The sequence below is a fragment of the Mirounga angustirostris genome, unplaced genomic scaffold (genome assembly GCF_029215605.1).
Source record: "Mirounga angustirostris isolate CCGP_5_RB_7025 unplaced genomic scaffold, mMirAng1.0.hap1 SCAF_11, whole genome shotgun sequence".
In the NCBI taxonomy this organism is placed as follows: domain Eukaryota; kingdom Metazoa; phylum Chordata; class Mammalia; order Carnivora; family Phocidae; genus Mirounga; species Mirounga angustirostris.
The window spans coordinates 82,942,164-82,956,381 of NW_026991719.1; the positions used below are offsets into that span (position 1 = coordinate 82,942,164).

The 14,218-nt window shown below is 39.1% G+C and overlaps 1 long non-coding RNA gene and 1 pseudogene across 1 annotated transcript in view; one reads left to right on the forward strand and one right to left on the reverse strand.

The window, feature by feature from the left end:
• The window catches only part of LOC123848449 (uncharacterized), a 103,377-nt gene that overhangs the window by 40,856 nt on the left and 48,303 nt on the right, over positions 1–14,218 (forward strand). Inside the window, exon 3 of the long non-coding RNA XR_010406222.1 lies at positions 7,465–7,603. This is a non-coding gene — a long non-coding RNA (uncharacterized LOC123848449). The remainder of the gene's footprint in view (positions 1–7,464; positions 7,604–14,218) is intronic.
• Positions 2,928–10,088, reverse strand: LOC123848442 (cyclin-dependent kinase 2-associated protein 1-like; annotated as a pseudogene).

Sequence of the window (14,218 nt, forward strand, 5' to 3'; positions counted from 1 at the left end):
ATATGGAAACAGACTAACTGCTTTCCAAAGAGGTTGCACCACTTCATTGCCACCAGCAGTGTATGAGAGTTCCATCCTCCACAGCCTTGCCAGGATGTGGTATGCTCACTGTTTTTATTTTATCCATTCTCAGAGGGGTGTAGTGGGATTACATTTTCCTAATAACTAATGATGTTCAGCATCTTTTCATGTGCTTATTTGACATTTGTGTATCTCTTTTGGTGACTTTCAAATATGTTGCCCAATCACTTATTTTAGTGTCTGTTTCTTCTCTTTTTAAAAATTTTAATTCCAGTGGTTGACATACAATGTTATACTAGTTTCAGTTGTACAGTATATTGATCCAACAACTCCCTATATTACTTAATACTCATCAAGATAAGTATACTCTTAATCCCCTTCACCTATTTCACCCATGCTCCCACGCACCTCACCTCTGGTAACCACCAGTTTGTTTCCCTTATTTATTTATTTCGCTTCTTAAATTCCACATGAGTATAATCACATGGTATTTTTCTTTCTCAGACTGGCTTATTTCACTTAACATTAGACCCTCTAGATCCATCTATGTTGTTGCAAATGGCAAGACTCCATCTTTTTTATGGCTGAATAATATTCCATTTGATATATATAATATGTATACATATTTGTGTGTATATATATATGTATATACATATGTGTGTATAGTGTATGAAAGTGGTCCAGTTTCATTCTTTTGCTTGTAGCTGTCCAGTTTTCCCAACACCATTTGTTGCAGAGACTGTCTTTTTCCCATTGCATATTCTTGCCTCCTTTGTCAAAGATTAATTGACCATATAATTGGGGGTTTATTTCTGGGCTTTCTGTTCTGTTTCATTGATCTATGTGTCTATTTGTGCCAGTACCATACTGTTTTGATTACTACATATTTGAAGTCTGGAATTGTGTTACTTCCAGTTTTGTTTTGCTTTTTCAAGATTGCTTTGGCTATTTGGGGTCTTTTTTGGTTCCATACAAATTTTAGGATTTTTCTAGTTCTGTGAAAAATACTGTTGGTATTTTGATAGGGATTGCATTAAATGTGTAGATTGCTTTGGGTAATGTAGACATTTTCACAATATTTGTTTTTCTAATCCATGAACATGGAATGTCTTTCTGTTTCTTTGGGTCATCTTTAATTTCTTTAATCAATGTTTTATGGTTTTCAGAGTAGAGTTCTTTCACCTCTTTAAGTTTATTCCTAGATATGTTGTTACTGTGGTGCAAATGTAAATGGGATTGTTTTCTTAATTTCTCTTTCTGCTGCTTCATTATTAGTATGTAGAAATGCAATGGATTTCTGTACATTGATTTTGTATCCTGCAAACTTACTGAGTTCATTTATCAGTTCTAGTAGCTTTTTGGTGGAGTCCTAGGGTTTTCTATATATAGTTTTTTTTTTAATAAGATTTTATTTCTTTATTTGACAGAGAGAAAGAGCACAAGCAGGAGTATTGGCAGGCAGAGAGAGAAGCAGACTCCCTGCTGAGCAGGGAGCCCGATGTGGGACTCGATCCCAGGACCCCGGGATCATGACCTGAGCCAAAGGCAGTCGCTTAACCAACTGAGCCACCCAGGCGCCCTCTATATATAGTTTTATGTCATTTGCAAATAGGGAAAGTTTTACCAATTTGGATGCCTTTTATTTCTTTTTATTGTCTCATTGCTGTGGCTAGGACTTCCAGTACTATGTTGAATAAAAGTGGTGAGTAGACACCCTTGTCTTGTTCCTGACCTTAGGGGAAAAACTCAGTTTTTCCTCATTGAGTACGATGAAGGCTGTGGGTTCTTTATACATGACCTTCATTATGTTGATATTGGTAGGTATGTATTTATTGCCATTTTGTGGTTGTTTTTGTAGTTCTTCTCTGTTCCTTTCTTCTCTTGCTCTCTTTCATGGTTTGCTGGCTTTCTTTAATGATATACTTGGATTCCTTTCTCTTTATTTTTTGCATATCTGTCACTGGTTTTTGATTTGTGGTTACTGTTCAGTTTGTATATAACATCTTTTTTGTTGTTAATGAAAATAAGTTTTATTACATCAAGTAATAAATACATACAAAGATGCAAACAATTTTATTCACTTTCTTCCAGATGTTTAGATCAACTTACAGGAAAGGCGGAACTGAAATCCATACACAGTCTCAATAGGAAAATTTTCAGGGTTTCTTGTTAGGTTAGGTTTGTTAGGTTGCTCTTTCTTCTGTATTCATAACTTGTGCATTTTTTAAATTGACCTTAAAGCACTGATAGTCATACAAGCAAATGATTAAGCACAAAAGAAGTTACATTAAATGGAATCCACACCATGTGGCAAACATATGCACTAAAAACAAAACCCTCAGAGTTGTAGTATTAACTTATGAAAAGGAACAAAGAATAATCTGGGTAACCTAACTGTATTCAAAAGAGGATGAAAGGGAGACACTGGTATCTTTGCTGTGAGATAAGTATCTTTTACATGCAACTTTTAAATCAGTGCTTTAAAAAAAATCCTGGGTAGTTCCTAACTATTTAAAATGTAAATCCTAGTCATCTGCAAAATATTTCTCAATCTCAGAGCCTCATGAACCATGGGAGGGACACGGGAAGGAGAAAACAAACTGCTACCATTTTGAAAACAAGAGTTTCATCTGAGGGCGCCTGGGTGGCTCAGATGGTTAAGCATCTGCCTTCGGCTCAGGTCATGATCCCAGGGTCCTGGGATCGAGTCCCACATCGGGCTCCCCGCTCAGCGGGGAGCCTGCTTCTCCCTCTGACTCTCCCCCCTCTCATGCTGTTTCTCGCTCGCTCGCTCTCTAAAAAATAAATAAAATCTTTAAAAAAAAAAAGTTTCATCTGAGCATGGGAGATGAGCTGTAACTTCTCATCTTGGAAGAAGATGGAAAACCTTCCGCACTAACAGGCAGCTAGGATCTGGCATTCCACTCCTTTTCAGCCAAGCACTCTCACACCAGTCCTCTGGTGTGAATAATGCCTCATTTTAGTCTCTCCATGGCACTCTTGTTCCCTGCATAGGTGGGTCCAATTTCCTTCCCCAACTCCTTGATGATGGCTAGCAACTCAGCATATTTGCTTTTGGGAGCCTGGCTGTTCCCCGTTCCCTGGGTGTAGCCTAGAGATGGTAGCCCATAGTTACTTAGCAATTGGTGGTACTGTAATTATGTTACCATACTGGTGGATGGCAGGTGGACGCTCCCAGCAGTATTGATGAAGGCCACGGGCATGTCTGTATATAACATCTTATACATGCAGCAGTCTATATTAAGTTGATGGTTGCTTCAGTTTGAACCCATTCTTTACTCCTCTTCCCCAACATTTTAGGTATATGGTGTCATATTTAACATCCTTTTATTTTATGAATCCCTTGACTGATTTTTACAGAAATACTAGTTTTTACTGCTTTTGTGCTTCCTACTTTTCTTACTCTTACTTACAGTCTTTCCTTTCCAACTCATAAAATTTGGCCCCTCTCACTTTCAAAGCCAAATGTTATGGGGATTTATCTTTCCTGTGTGGGCTTCCTGGTGTGATAGTCTGTTTCTTTCCCCTCTCCATGCCAGGGTCTCTCCCTCTGCAGAAGGTCCCAGGGCTCCCTTTAGCTTCTAACTGCATCTCTGCCTTTCCTACCCTCTCTGATATGGCCTCTTTTCTTTTTTTTTTTTTTTACATTTTTAAAAATTTTATTATGTTATGTTAATCACCATACATTACATCATTAGTTTTTGATGTAGTGTTCCATGATTCATTGTTTGCTTATAACACCCAGTGCTCCATTCAGTATGTGCCCTCTTTAATCCCCATCACCAGGCCTACCCATCCCCCCACCTCCTCCCCTCTAGAACCCTCAGTTTGTTTCTCAGAGTCCATAGTCTCTCATGGTTTGTCTCCCCCTCCGATTTCCCCCCTTCATTTTTCCCTTCCTACTATCTTTTTTTTTTTTAACATATAATGTATTATTTGTTTCAGAGGTACAGGTCTTTTCTACCTTTAGTTGTGGAGATTGCTCTGCCAGTCTTTGGGTCATTTTCTGGGTTATTTCCATTGATGTGAGTGTTATCTAGTTGGATCCATAGGATGAGGTGAGCTTAGGGTCCCCCTAGTCCATCATCTTTTTTGTAATTCTCCTCTTCTAATTGACATTTATAAGAATTTTTCTTCTAGATACAAGTCCTTTATCAGATATATGACTTGCAAAATTTTCTCCCAGTCAGCAGCTTGTCTTTTAATTCTCTCAATAATGTCTTTGGAAGAACAAAGTTTTTAATTTTGAGGAAGTCTAGTTTTTCAATTTGTTTATTTATTGTCTTGATTTTGCTTTTGGTGTCCTATCTAGGAAATCTTTACCTAACTTGAGGTCAGAAGGATTTTCTACTGCATTTTCTTCTAGAAGTTTTATATTTTAGCTTTTTATTAAGTCTCTTGTTCATTTTGAGTTGACTTTTGCATATGGTGTGCTATATCTATCGCAGTTGATGTTTGTGCATATGGAGACCCACTTGTTCCAGTACCATATGTTGAAAAGTCTACACTTCCTGCACTGAATTGCCTTTAGCTTTGTCAAAAGTCAGTTATTCATTTATGAGTGGTTCTATTTGTGGACTCTTTATGTTGTTCCTTTGATATACAATTCTATCTTTATCCCAATACCACTCTGTCTTGATTACTGTGGATTTATGATGAGTCTTGAAATAAGACAGTGCTTATCCTCTCAATTTATTCTTTTTTTTCAAAGTTATTTTCATATTCTTGTCTCTTTTTATTTCCACATGACTTTTAGTATAAGAATGTCAACTTATGTTTTAAAATGTATGCTAGGATTTTTATTGGGATTGTATTGATTCTATAGGTCAGTTTGGGGAGGATAGATAATAATACTAGGTCTCCTCCCTCAAGAAGATGATATATCCTTCCATTTATTTAGGCCTTGTTTAATTTCTCTCAGCTGATGTTTTGCAGGGGTCACAGTACTGGCCTTGCACATGTGAATATGCATGTGCTATATAGTTTTCTCTATGTAGTTCATACTTTTTATGCTATTGTTAATGGCAGTATTTTGTGTTACACTTTTTAATTATATTTTCACTGAACTCTCAGTAGGAAAATGTTGCTGGGTAATGTTTCTGGTTGAAAGCACAAGTTACTTAAGTATGGAAAAAATACTTGATGTTTAAGACCTATATTAGTCAGGGTCTCCAGAGGAATAGAACCAATAGAGTGTTTATAGATAGATAGAGATATATTTTCAGGAATTGACTCGAGATTTTGGAGACTTGGCAGAATCTAATGGGAGAACCTGCCAGGCTGAAGACTCAGGGAAGAGTTACAGTTGGAGTCTGAAGGCAGTCTGTTAGAGAACCACAAGGTACTGATGTTGTAGATGATGTCAAAGGCAGTCTACTGGCAAAATTCCCTCTAGACCAGGGAAGATCAGCCCTGTGTTCTGTTCATGCCCTTCACCTGATTAGATAAAGCCCACCCACGTTATGGAGAGCTAATTGCTTTACTCAAAGACTGCCCATTTCAGTGTAAGTCACATTCAGAAACACTCTCACAGAAATATCCAGTATAATGAAATATCTGAGCACTGTGGCCCCACCAAGTGGACACACAAAATTCATCATCACAATATTCATTTGCTTAGATTGCCTTATTGGCTTTTAAATATGATTGGCAATATACTGATCCTAGGGAATCAAATGACCCATGGGAAATTCTACAGGTCATCTTCAGAAAATTAGTTACTAACATGAAATAATTTAGTGGCTTTTAACTTTATTTGTTTGGTTTGAATTGAATTGTGGAGTTTTCCTTCTTTATCCCCAAACAAATCCACCTCAATTAATTCCTTGGATCTTGGGTGGTAAGAAAAAGAGGGAGTGAGCACATATGAATGTGTGTGTGTGTGTGTGTGTGTGTGTAGCTGTGAGGAATATTTCTTGTGAGGAATATGTGAGGTGAATTACTGTGAGTTATGTCAGTCCTCCTTAGTTCCTAGTACATGTTAGGAGACAAGTCAGGATAGTTGCTGTTTGTTTTTTTCCCAGCTTTCCTTGGACAGCATTACTGTCCAAGTGGACAGTAACTGGACAGGTTACTCTGGTGACTCAGTGATCACTGGGGTATTTCATACAGAGTGAAAATGCATTTGTAATTCTTGCCTGAATCACTCGTTACCATGATAGCTTTTACGTGTTGATCTTACAATTGTCATTCCTTCTAGATTTATAAATTGTCATTAAAATATTGGGAAGTGGGGCACCTGGGTGGCTCAGTCGGTTAAGCCACTGCCTTCAGCTCAGGTCATGATCCCAAGGTCCTGGGATCGAGCCCTGCATCGGGCTCCCTGCTCAGCGGGGAGCCTGCTTCTCCCTCTCCCTTTGCCTGCCTCTCTGCCTACTTGTTCTCTCTCTCTCTCTGTCAAATAAATAAATAAAATCTAAAAAAAAATATTGGGTGGGCGCCTGGGTGGCTCAGTTGGTTAAGCGACTGCCTTCGGCTCAGGTCATGATCCTGGAGTCCCGGGATCGAGTCCCACATCGGGCTCCTTGCTCAGCGAGGAGTCTGCTTCTCCCCCTGACCCTCCCCACCTCATGCTTTCTCTCTCTCTCAAATAAATAAATAAAAATCTTTTAAAAAAATATATATTGGGAAGAGCTTTTCCATCTCATTTATTTATTTATTTATTCATTCATTCATTCATGTATTTGTTTTATTAGTATGACTCATGGATTTTTATTTTGCTCAAAGGCTTACCATCTGACAGTATAATTGTGTAGTTTGATGCACACATTGTTACCGAATTGGCCAGTGTTTACCCCTTCAAATTAGGTTCTGTGTCTATTTGTCACCTCCCAAAATACTTTCAGTATGTACTTTGCTCTGCAAAATGGAGTATTTCCCAAAATATAGAAGGAATGTAATGTTGCCTCTGACATTAATTTGATAGCATGAGTACCAGATAGAATAGTTGGACATGGGGCGCCTGGGTGGCTCAGTTGTTAAGCATCTGCCTTCAGCTCCGGTCATGATCCCAGGGTCCTGGGATCGAATCCCACATCAGGCACCCTGCTCGGCGGGAAGCCTGCTTCTCCCTTTCCTACTCCCCCTGCTTGTGTTCTCTCTCTCACTGTGTCTCTCTCTCTCTCTCTGTCAAGTAAATAAAATCTTTAAAAAAAAAAAAGTAATACTCGGACATGGAGCAGCAAGCAGGGATGAGCCCATATTTCCATGATGTAAGAGCTTCAGTGTCACTGCTGTGTACGGGAGGGGGCTGTGAGATGGAGCTGGAGAAGAGGAAGAGTGTCACTGCACAGCTTCCAGTGACCTGAGTGAGGACAGGCAAGCACATCCTCGCCCCTTTTCCCTGCCTTTCGTGTGTTCTCCCTTCCTCTCACTTTCCTCTCTATTCCATGTGCTGAATGATCTCCTGTCTCTCCCTTCTAGTGAAAGCAGAGCAGTGTGTGAACTGTGAGCCCCAGAAACAGGAAACAATAGAGAAGAACCAGGTGTGATGTCCAGTGTGCTAGACAAATTGCTGGAACAAGAGCGACAAGATCAGGGTCCCATCATTGGGATACTTTAGGTAAGTCACTACTCTTCCTCCAGTGTCTTTTATATAACAGAATAACAATACCCAACTCTCCCAACCACCCAGGAGTATTGTGGACTTTAAGTGAGATCCCATGTGAGAAAGGAATCTGTGGTTATAGGTGGGAGGGAAGGACCAGTGCCCTTTTGAGTAATTTATTAACAGAGACACACCACGTATCACAGAACTCTGCAAGGTAGGCATTAAATTAATGGTACAGAAATGTTAGATGTTTAGATCAGGAGTTTTCCAAGTATGGTCTATATACCCCCTCATCAAGTTGGCATGGAGTGCTTGTTAAAATAACAGGTACAGAAGATCACCCTAGGTCTGCTGTATCCAAAACAGGGAGGTGGAGTGAGAATGATTTCTCCTGTGTGTTATGGTATTCACCCAAGATTGAATAGCACTGCTGTGAATTTGCAACAAGGGTTTCTTAAAATTTTGAATCATTTAATGTCTTATTTTGATGTCAGTTTCTTTGGAAGCTCAGCTTTAAATATTTGTGTGTGCTCCCAGTGGATCAGAAAGGGAACAATTCTTTCTTTTCAGTCATACTATTCAGTGTTTATTTGGGAAGGACTGCCATAGTTTCTTAAGGCTCATGTAACTAAGTACCACAGACTGGATGGCTTAAACCATAGAAATTTATTAGCTCACAATTCTGGAAGCTAGCCCTGATCAAAGTATTTCCAGGGTCATGCTTCCCCCAAAATCCTTTTGGGGACTATCCATGCTCCTTCCTAGGTTCTGGTGGTTTGCTGGCAATCTCTGCATTTATTGGCTTGCAGATGTTGGCTCCAATCACTGTCTTCATCATCACAGTGTGTTGTCCCTATTTTGTCTTCACATGGCTGTCTTCTCATAAGGACACCAGTCACATTTGTTTGAGGACAGACCCTACTCCAGTATTAACTAATTGCATCTGCAGCAACCCTAATTTCAAATACAGTTATGTTCTGAGGTATTGGTGGTTCATATCTTTTTGGGCGTGATGCAGTTCAATCTATAACAGCCATTGAAGTAGCCACTTGCCATGGATGCGTCACATTGAACAAGACAAGGCAGCATCCCTGGTGCTTTGTTTCTAGCCTGGAAAAACTGGCAATAAGCAGGTAAGCAAATAAATAGGCAGGAGAATTTCATATGGGATGAGTTCTTTAAAGAAAATAAATGTATCCATTGCGTAGGAAATGATGGGGACAGGGAGTGTTATAGATGGTGTTGTCACTGATGCTGTTTCTCAGGCAGTGACATTTGAACTGAGTCCTGAACAAGAGGAAACCGGGCCTGGGCTGGTATTTTGGTTTGTGATGTGTGTGGCGCTAGTTCCAGGAGCAGAGGATGAACTCAAGTGGCCAGAGTCTGGCAGACAAAGTGCCAGTCGTAAGAGATGAGATTGAAGGGCAGAGAGGAGCCACATATTTTGGGCTGTGTATGGAGATTGGAGTCATTCTGAGTTTGGAGGGTTGCAGTATGGGAGCAACAAGATCTGATTCATGTGCTCACAAGGTGACTCTGGCTGAGTTCACAATTCAGATATCTAAAATTTTTTTTAAATATCAGGGAAAAATGGTTTGTTTACTCTGATACCCATCCTGCTAGGAAAATTCATAAGTGTATTAAAGCAGATTCATTTTCCACTAACCGCAGACTACCTGGTGTTCATTGATTTATCTCTTCCCTCATTATTGCCAGCTGATGTACATTGTGGACTGTGCAGTGTCCCTACCAGAAAACAGGGTGTTCACCTTCTATTACCCCATCTTTGCAGGCTACCCAGACCAACTTATACTCCCTGTTTGTCATCCCCTGTCCATGACACAGACCACAGCTGCCCAGACCCCACTCCGAGCCCCATCCTCTCTTAGTTATCTATTTCCTCTTCTGCCCTGCATTGCCCTTTGCATGCCTGCTACAGACTGCCAAAGCATGCCACTGCCACCAGGTGTTTTTTTTTTTTTAAGTTTATTTATTTTTTTTTTAGTAATTTCTATACACAACGTGGGGTTCAAACTCATGACCCTGAGATCCAAGAGTCACATGCTCTTCTGACTGAGCCTACCAGGCGCCCTTGCCACCAGGTGTTTTGATGTCTCCGGACCCCATAGTATATCACAATCTTATTTTACATCTATCATTTTTTCAGGTGTAAAGTCATTCTGTATAGGTTCACAGCCTGGGTTTTTAGGGTGGTTATTGTTATTTATTTATTTATTTTTTACTTCTTGCAAACATTCTGTAGGACAGAAGTTTGACGCTGGTGGTACGTTGATGCCACCTTGTGACAAAATCCTGAACTGCAGCTTGAACAGGATAATGGGAACAAGGGGCTGGTGACCCACAGAACTTTCTGGAAGTCAGGATGGAAAGGGGAAAACTCCTTGGGTACAGTTATATTGATGGCCTGTCTCTGAACATTTTATATAAATGGAATCATGCAACATGTGGTCTTTTGCATATTTGGCTTTACTGTCATAGCATTTTCAAGGTTCATCCATGTTATAGCACATATCACTATTTTATTCCTTTTTCTTTTTTTTTTAAGATTTTATTTATTCATTAGAGAGAGAGAGAGAGCATAAGCAGGGAGAGGGGCAGAGGAAGAGGGAGAAGCAGACTCCCCGCTGAGCAGGGAGCCTGATGCGAGACTCGATCCCAGGGCCCCAGGATCATGACCTGAGTCAAAGGCAAACGCTTAACCAACTGAGCCACCCAGGCGCCCCTGATTCCTTTTTATTGCCAAATAATATACCACATTTTATTTATGCATTCATTAATTGATGGAAAATTGGGTTATTTCCATTTTTGGCTATTATAAATAATGATGCTATGTACGTCCATGTCCAAGTTTTTATATAGACATATGTTGTCATCTCTCCTGGGTGTGTACCTACAGTGGGATGCTGGGTCATATGGTAACTGCTGAAGCATTTCAGGAATTACCAGAGTGTTTTCATGACCCTGACAGTATTGAGGAGTACAGGCATAGTCTTGTTATTTTTTCTCCTGATTAGATTGAGGTTATGCATTTTGGGAAAGAACACCAAAGAGTTGAAGTGCCCTCGCATCACATTACATTTAGGAGGACCTGATACCAATATGGCATCACTGAGATGTTGACCCTCAGTACGAGGTTAAGGTGATGTTTGTTTAGTTTGACTAATGTAACTATTTTCCATTCACCTACTATATTCTTTAGATGTGAATCACTAAGTCAGTCCTGACCTCAGGGTTGGGAAATGGAATTAAGGTTCACCTCATGGAGACAAGATATCTACATATGTTATTTTGAATTATTTGATGAAGATAGTTTGTCTCTTGTCACCTGTTTTTTTATTATTTCAAACAACCCCACCCTTTTCACACTTTACTTCTTTGTTTCCATTCTGGAGGAGCCTAAAACTTAACTAAAGTGATGGTGTAGAGTTTTTCTTAATTCCTGTTAATTGGATGAATGGATGGATAGATGCATGCATGCATGCATACATGTAGGAGGTGTCACACATGTGCGGGGGGGGAACTCATGGATATTTACATTCCAGGCAGAGCTCTTCTTGCAGCTGAATGAAGCCGTGATATTGGTTGCTGAGAGAATGTACCCTCTCAGAACTGTGCAGCTGATAGTTTTGGTAGTTTATATATGTTTCTAGGAATTCATCCGTTTCTTCCAGATTGCCTAATTTGCTGGCATATAATTGCTTATAATATTCTCTTATAATTGTTTGTATTTCTTTGGTGTTAGTTGTGATCACTCTTCTTTCATTCATGATTTTATTTATGTGGGTCCTTTCTTTTTTCTTTTTGATAAGTCTGGCTAAGGCTTTATCAATCTTGTTAATTCTTTCAAAGAACCAGCTATTAGTTTCGTTGGTCTGTTCTACTGTTTTTTTTTTTTTATTATTATTTCTATATCATTGATTTCTGTTCTAATCTTTATTATTTCCCCTCTCCTGCTGGATTTAGGCTTTATTTGCATTTTTTCCAGCCCCTTTTAGTTGTAAGGTTAGTATGTGTATTTGAGACTTTCCTTGCTTCTTGAGGAAGGTCTTTTTTTTTAAGATTTTATTTATTCATTTGACAGAGAGAGACAGCAAGAGAGGGAACACAAGCAGGGGAAGCGGGAGAGGGAGAAGCAGGCTCCCAGCCAAGCAGAGAGCCTGATTCGGGGCTCGATCCCAGGACCCTGGGACCATGACTCCAGCCAAAGGCAGACGCCCAACGACTGAGCCACCCAGGTGCCCCTTGAGGAAGGTCTATATTGCTATATATTTCCCTTGTAGGACCATCTTTACTGCATCCCAAAGGTTTTGGACTGTCATGTTTTTATTTTTATTTGCTTCCATGTATTTTTTTTTTATTTCTTCTTTAGTTTCTTGGTTAATGCATTCATTCTTTAGTAGGATGTTCTTTAATCTCCATGTATTTGTGGTCCTTCCAAATTTTTTCTTGTGGTTGACTTCAAGTTTCATAGCACTGTGGCTAAAAATAAGCATGGTATGATCTCAGTCTTTTTGTGCTGGTTGAAGCCTGATTTGTGATCTAGTATGTGATCTATTCTGGAGAATGTTGCATGTGCACTCAAAAAGAATGTTTATGCTGCTGCTTTAGGATGAAATGCTCTGAATATATCTGTGAAATCCATCTGATCCAGTGTGTCATGCAAAGCCCTTGTTTCCTTGTTGATCTGCTTAGATGATCTGTCCATTGCAGTGAGTGGGGTGTTAAAGTCCCTACTATTATTGTATTTTTCAATGTGTTTCCTTAATTTTGCTATTAATTGGTTGATATAATTGGCTCCTCCCACGTTAGGGGCATAAATATTTACAATTGTTAGATCTTCTTGTTGGATAGATACTTTTATTATGATATAGTGCTCCTCTTAATCTCTTATTACAGTCTTTGGTTTAAAATCTAATTCGTCTGATATAAGGATGGCTACCCCAGCTTTCTTTTGATGTCCATTAGCCTGATAAATGGTTCTCCACCCCCTCACTTCCAATCTGGAACTGTCTTTTGGGTCTAAAATGAGTCTCTTATAAGTAGCATATCAATGGGTCTTGGGCACTTTTTTTTATCCATTCTGATACCTTATGTCTTTTGATTGGAACATTCAGTCCATTTACATTCAGAGTAATTATTGAAATATATGAATTTAGTGCCATTGAATTACCCATAAAGTCGTTCCTGTAGATTGTCTCTGTTCCTTTCTATTCTTTGTTGCTTTTGGTCTCTCTTTCCCTTTAATATGTCTTCAGAGCTGGTTTAGTGGTCATGAACTCCTTTAGTTTTTGTTTGTCTTGGAAACTCTTTATCTCCTTCTATTCTGAATGACAGTCTTGCTGGATAAAGTATTCTTGGCTGCATATTTTTCCCATTTAGCACATTGAATATATCATGCCAGTCCTTTCTGGCTTGCCAGGTCTCTTTGGACAGGTCTGCTGCCAGCCTTTTGTGTCTACCCTGGTAGGTTAAGGACCTTTTCTCCTGAGCTGCTTTCAAAATTCTCTCTTTGTCTTTGCATTTTGCAAGTTTCACTATGATATGTCATTGTGTTAACCTGTTTTTGTTGATTTTGAGGGGAGTTTTCCGTGCCTCTTAGACTTGAATGCCTGTTTCCTTCACCAGGAAGGGAAGTTCTCAGCTATAATTTGTTCAAATAAACCTTCTGCTCCCTTTTTCCACTCTTCTATGATACAGATATTATTTTGTTTTATGGAATCGCTGAATTCCCTAAGTCTACCTTCATGATCTACTGGTTTTCTTTCCCTCTGCTTTTCAGCTTCATTATTTTCCATAATTTTATCTTCTATATCACTGATTAGCTCCTCTGCTTTTCCATCCTCATGTTTATGGCTCCACTTGGGACTGCATCTGAGTTATAGCATTTTTCATTTCGGTCTGAATAGATTTTAGTATTTTTATCTCTATAGCAAGGGATTCTCTAGTGTCTTATATGCCTTTTTCAAGTCCAGCCAGTATCCTTATAATCATTGTTTTAAATTATAGTTCAGACATCTTACTTATAACTATATTGATATAACTGTATTGTATAACTCTATTGATTACATCCCTGGCTGTGAGTACTACCTCCTGTTCTTTCTTTTGGGGTGAATTTCTCTGTCTCGTCATTTTGTCCAGAAAAGAAGAAAGAAGAAAAAAAAAGAACAGCAAGAACAACAACAAAAAAATACAAAAAATCTAGATCCTGGGTGTGTTTTGGTCTGCTTGTTAAAAGAAACTAGATCTTAAAATAAGAAAGAAAAAAAAGTCTAAAAATAAAATAAAATACAATGGAAGCAAACAAAAAATAAAAAACATATAAATATATAAATAGATATAAAAATAAAAAATAATTGAAGAAATAAAATAAATGAAAAAATAATAAAAAATAAAAAACAAAAGTACAAAGGAGGGTAGATTCTATTTTCCCCTAGAGCTGAAGCTTTGCAGCCCTCTATGATCAGTAAACTTGGTGCAAGGGAGCTGTTTATGCTGGTCTTCTGGCGGAGGGGCCTGTTGCATTGATTCTCAGGTGGACTTGCCCTGGTGGAAACGCCCCTCCAGGACTCAGGGAGGCAGGGCTTGGTGTAAGCGGCTCCAGACTCC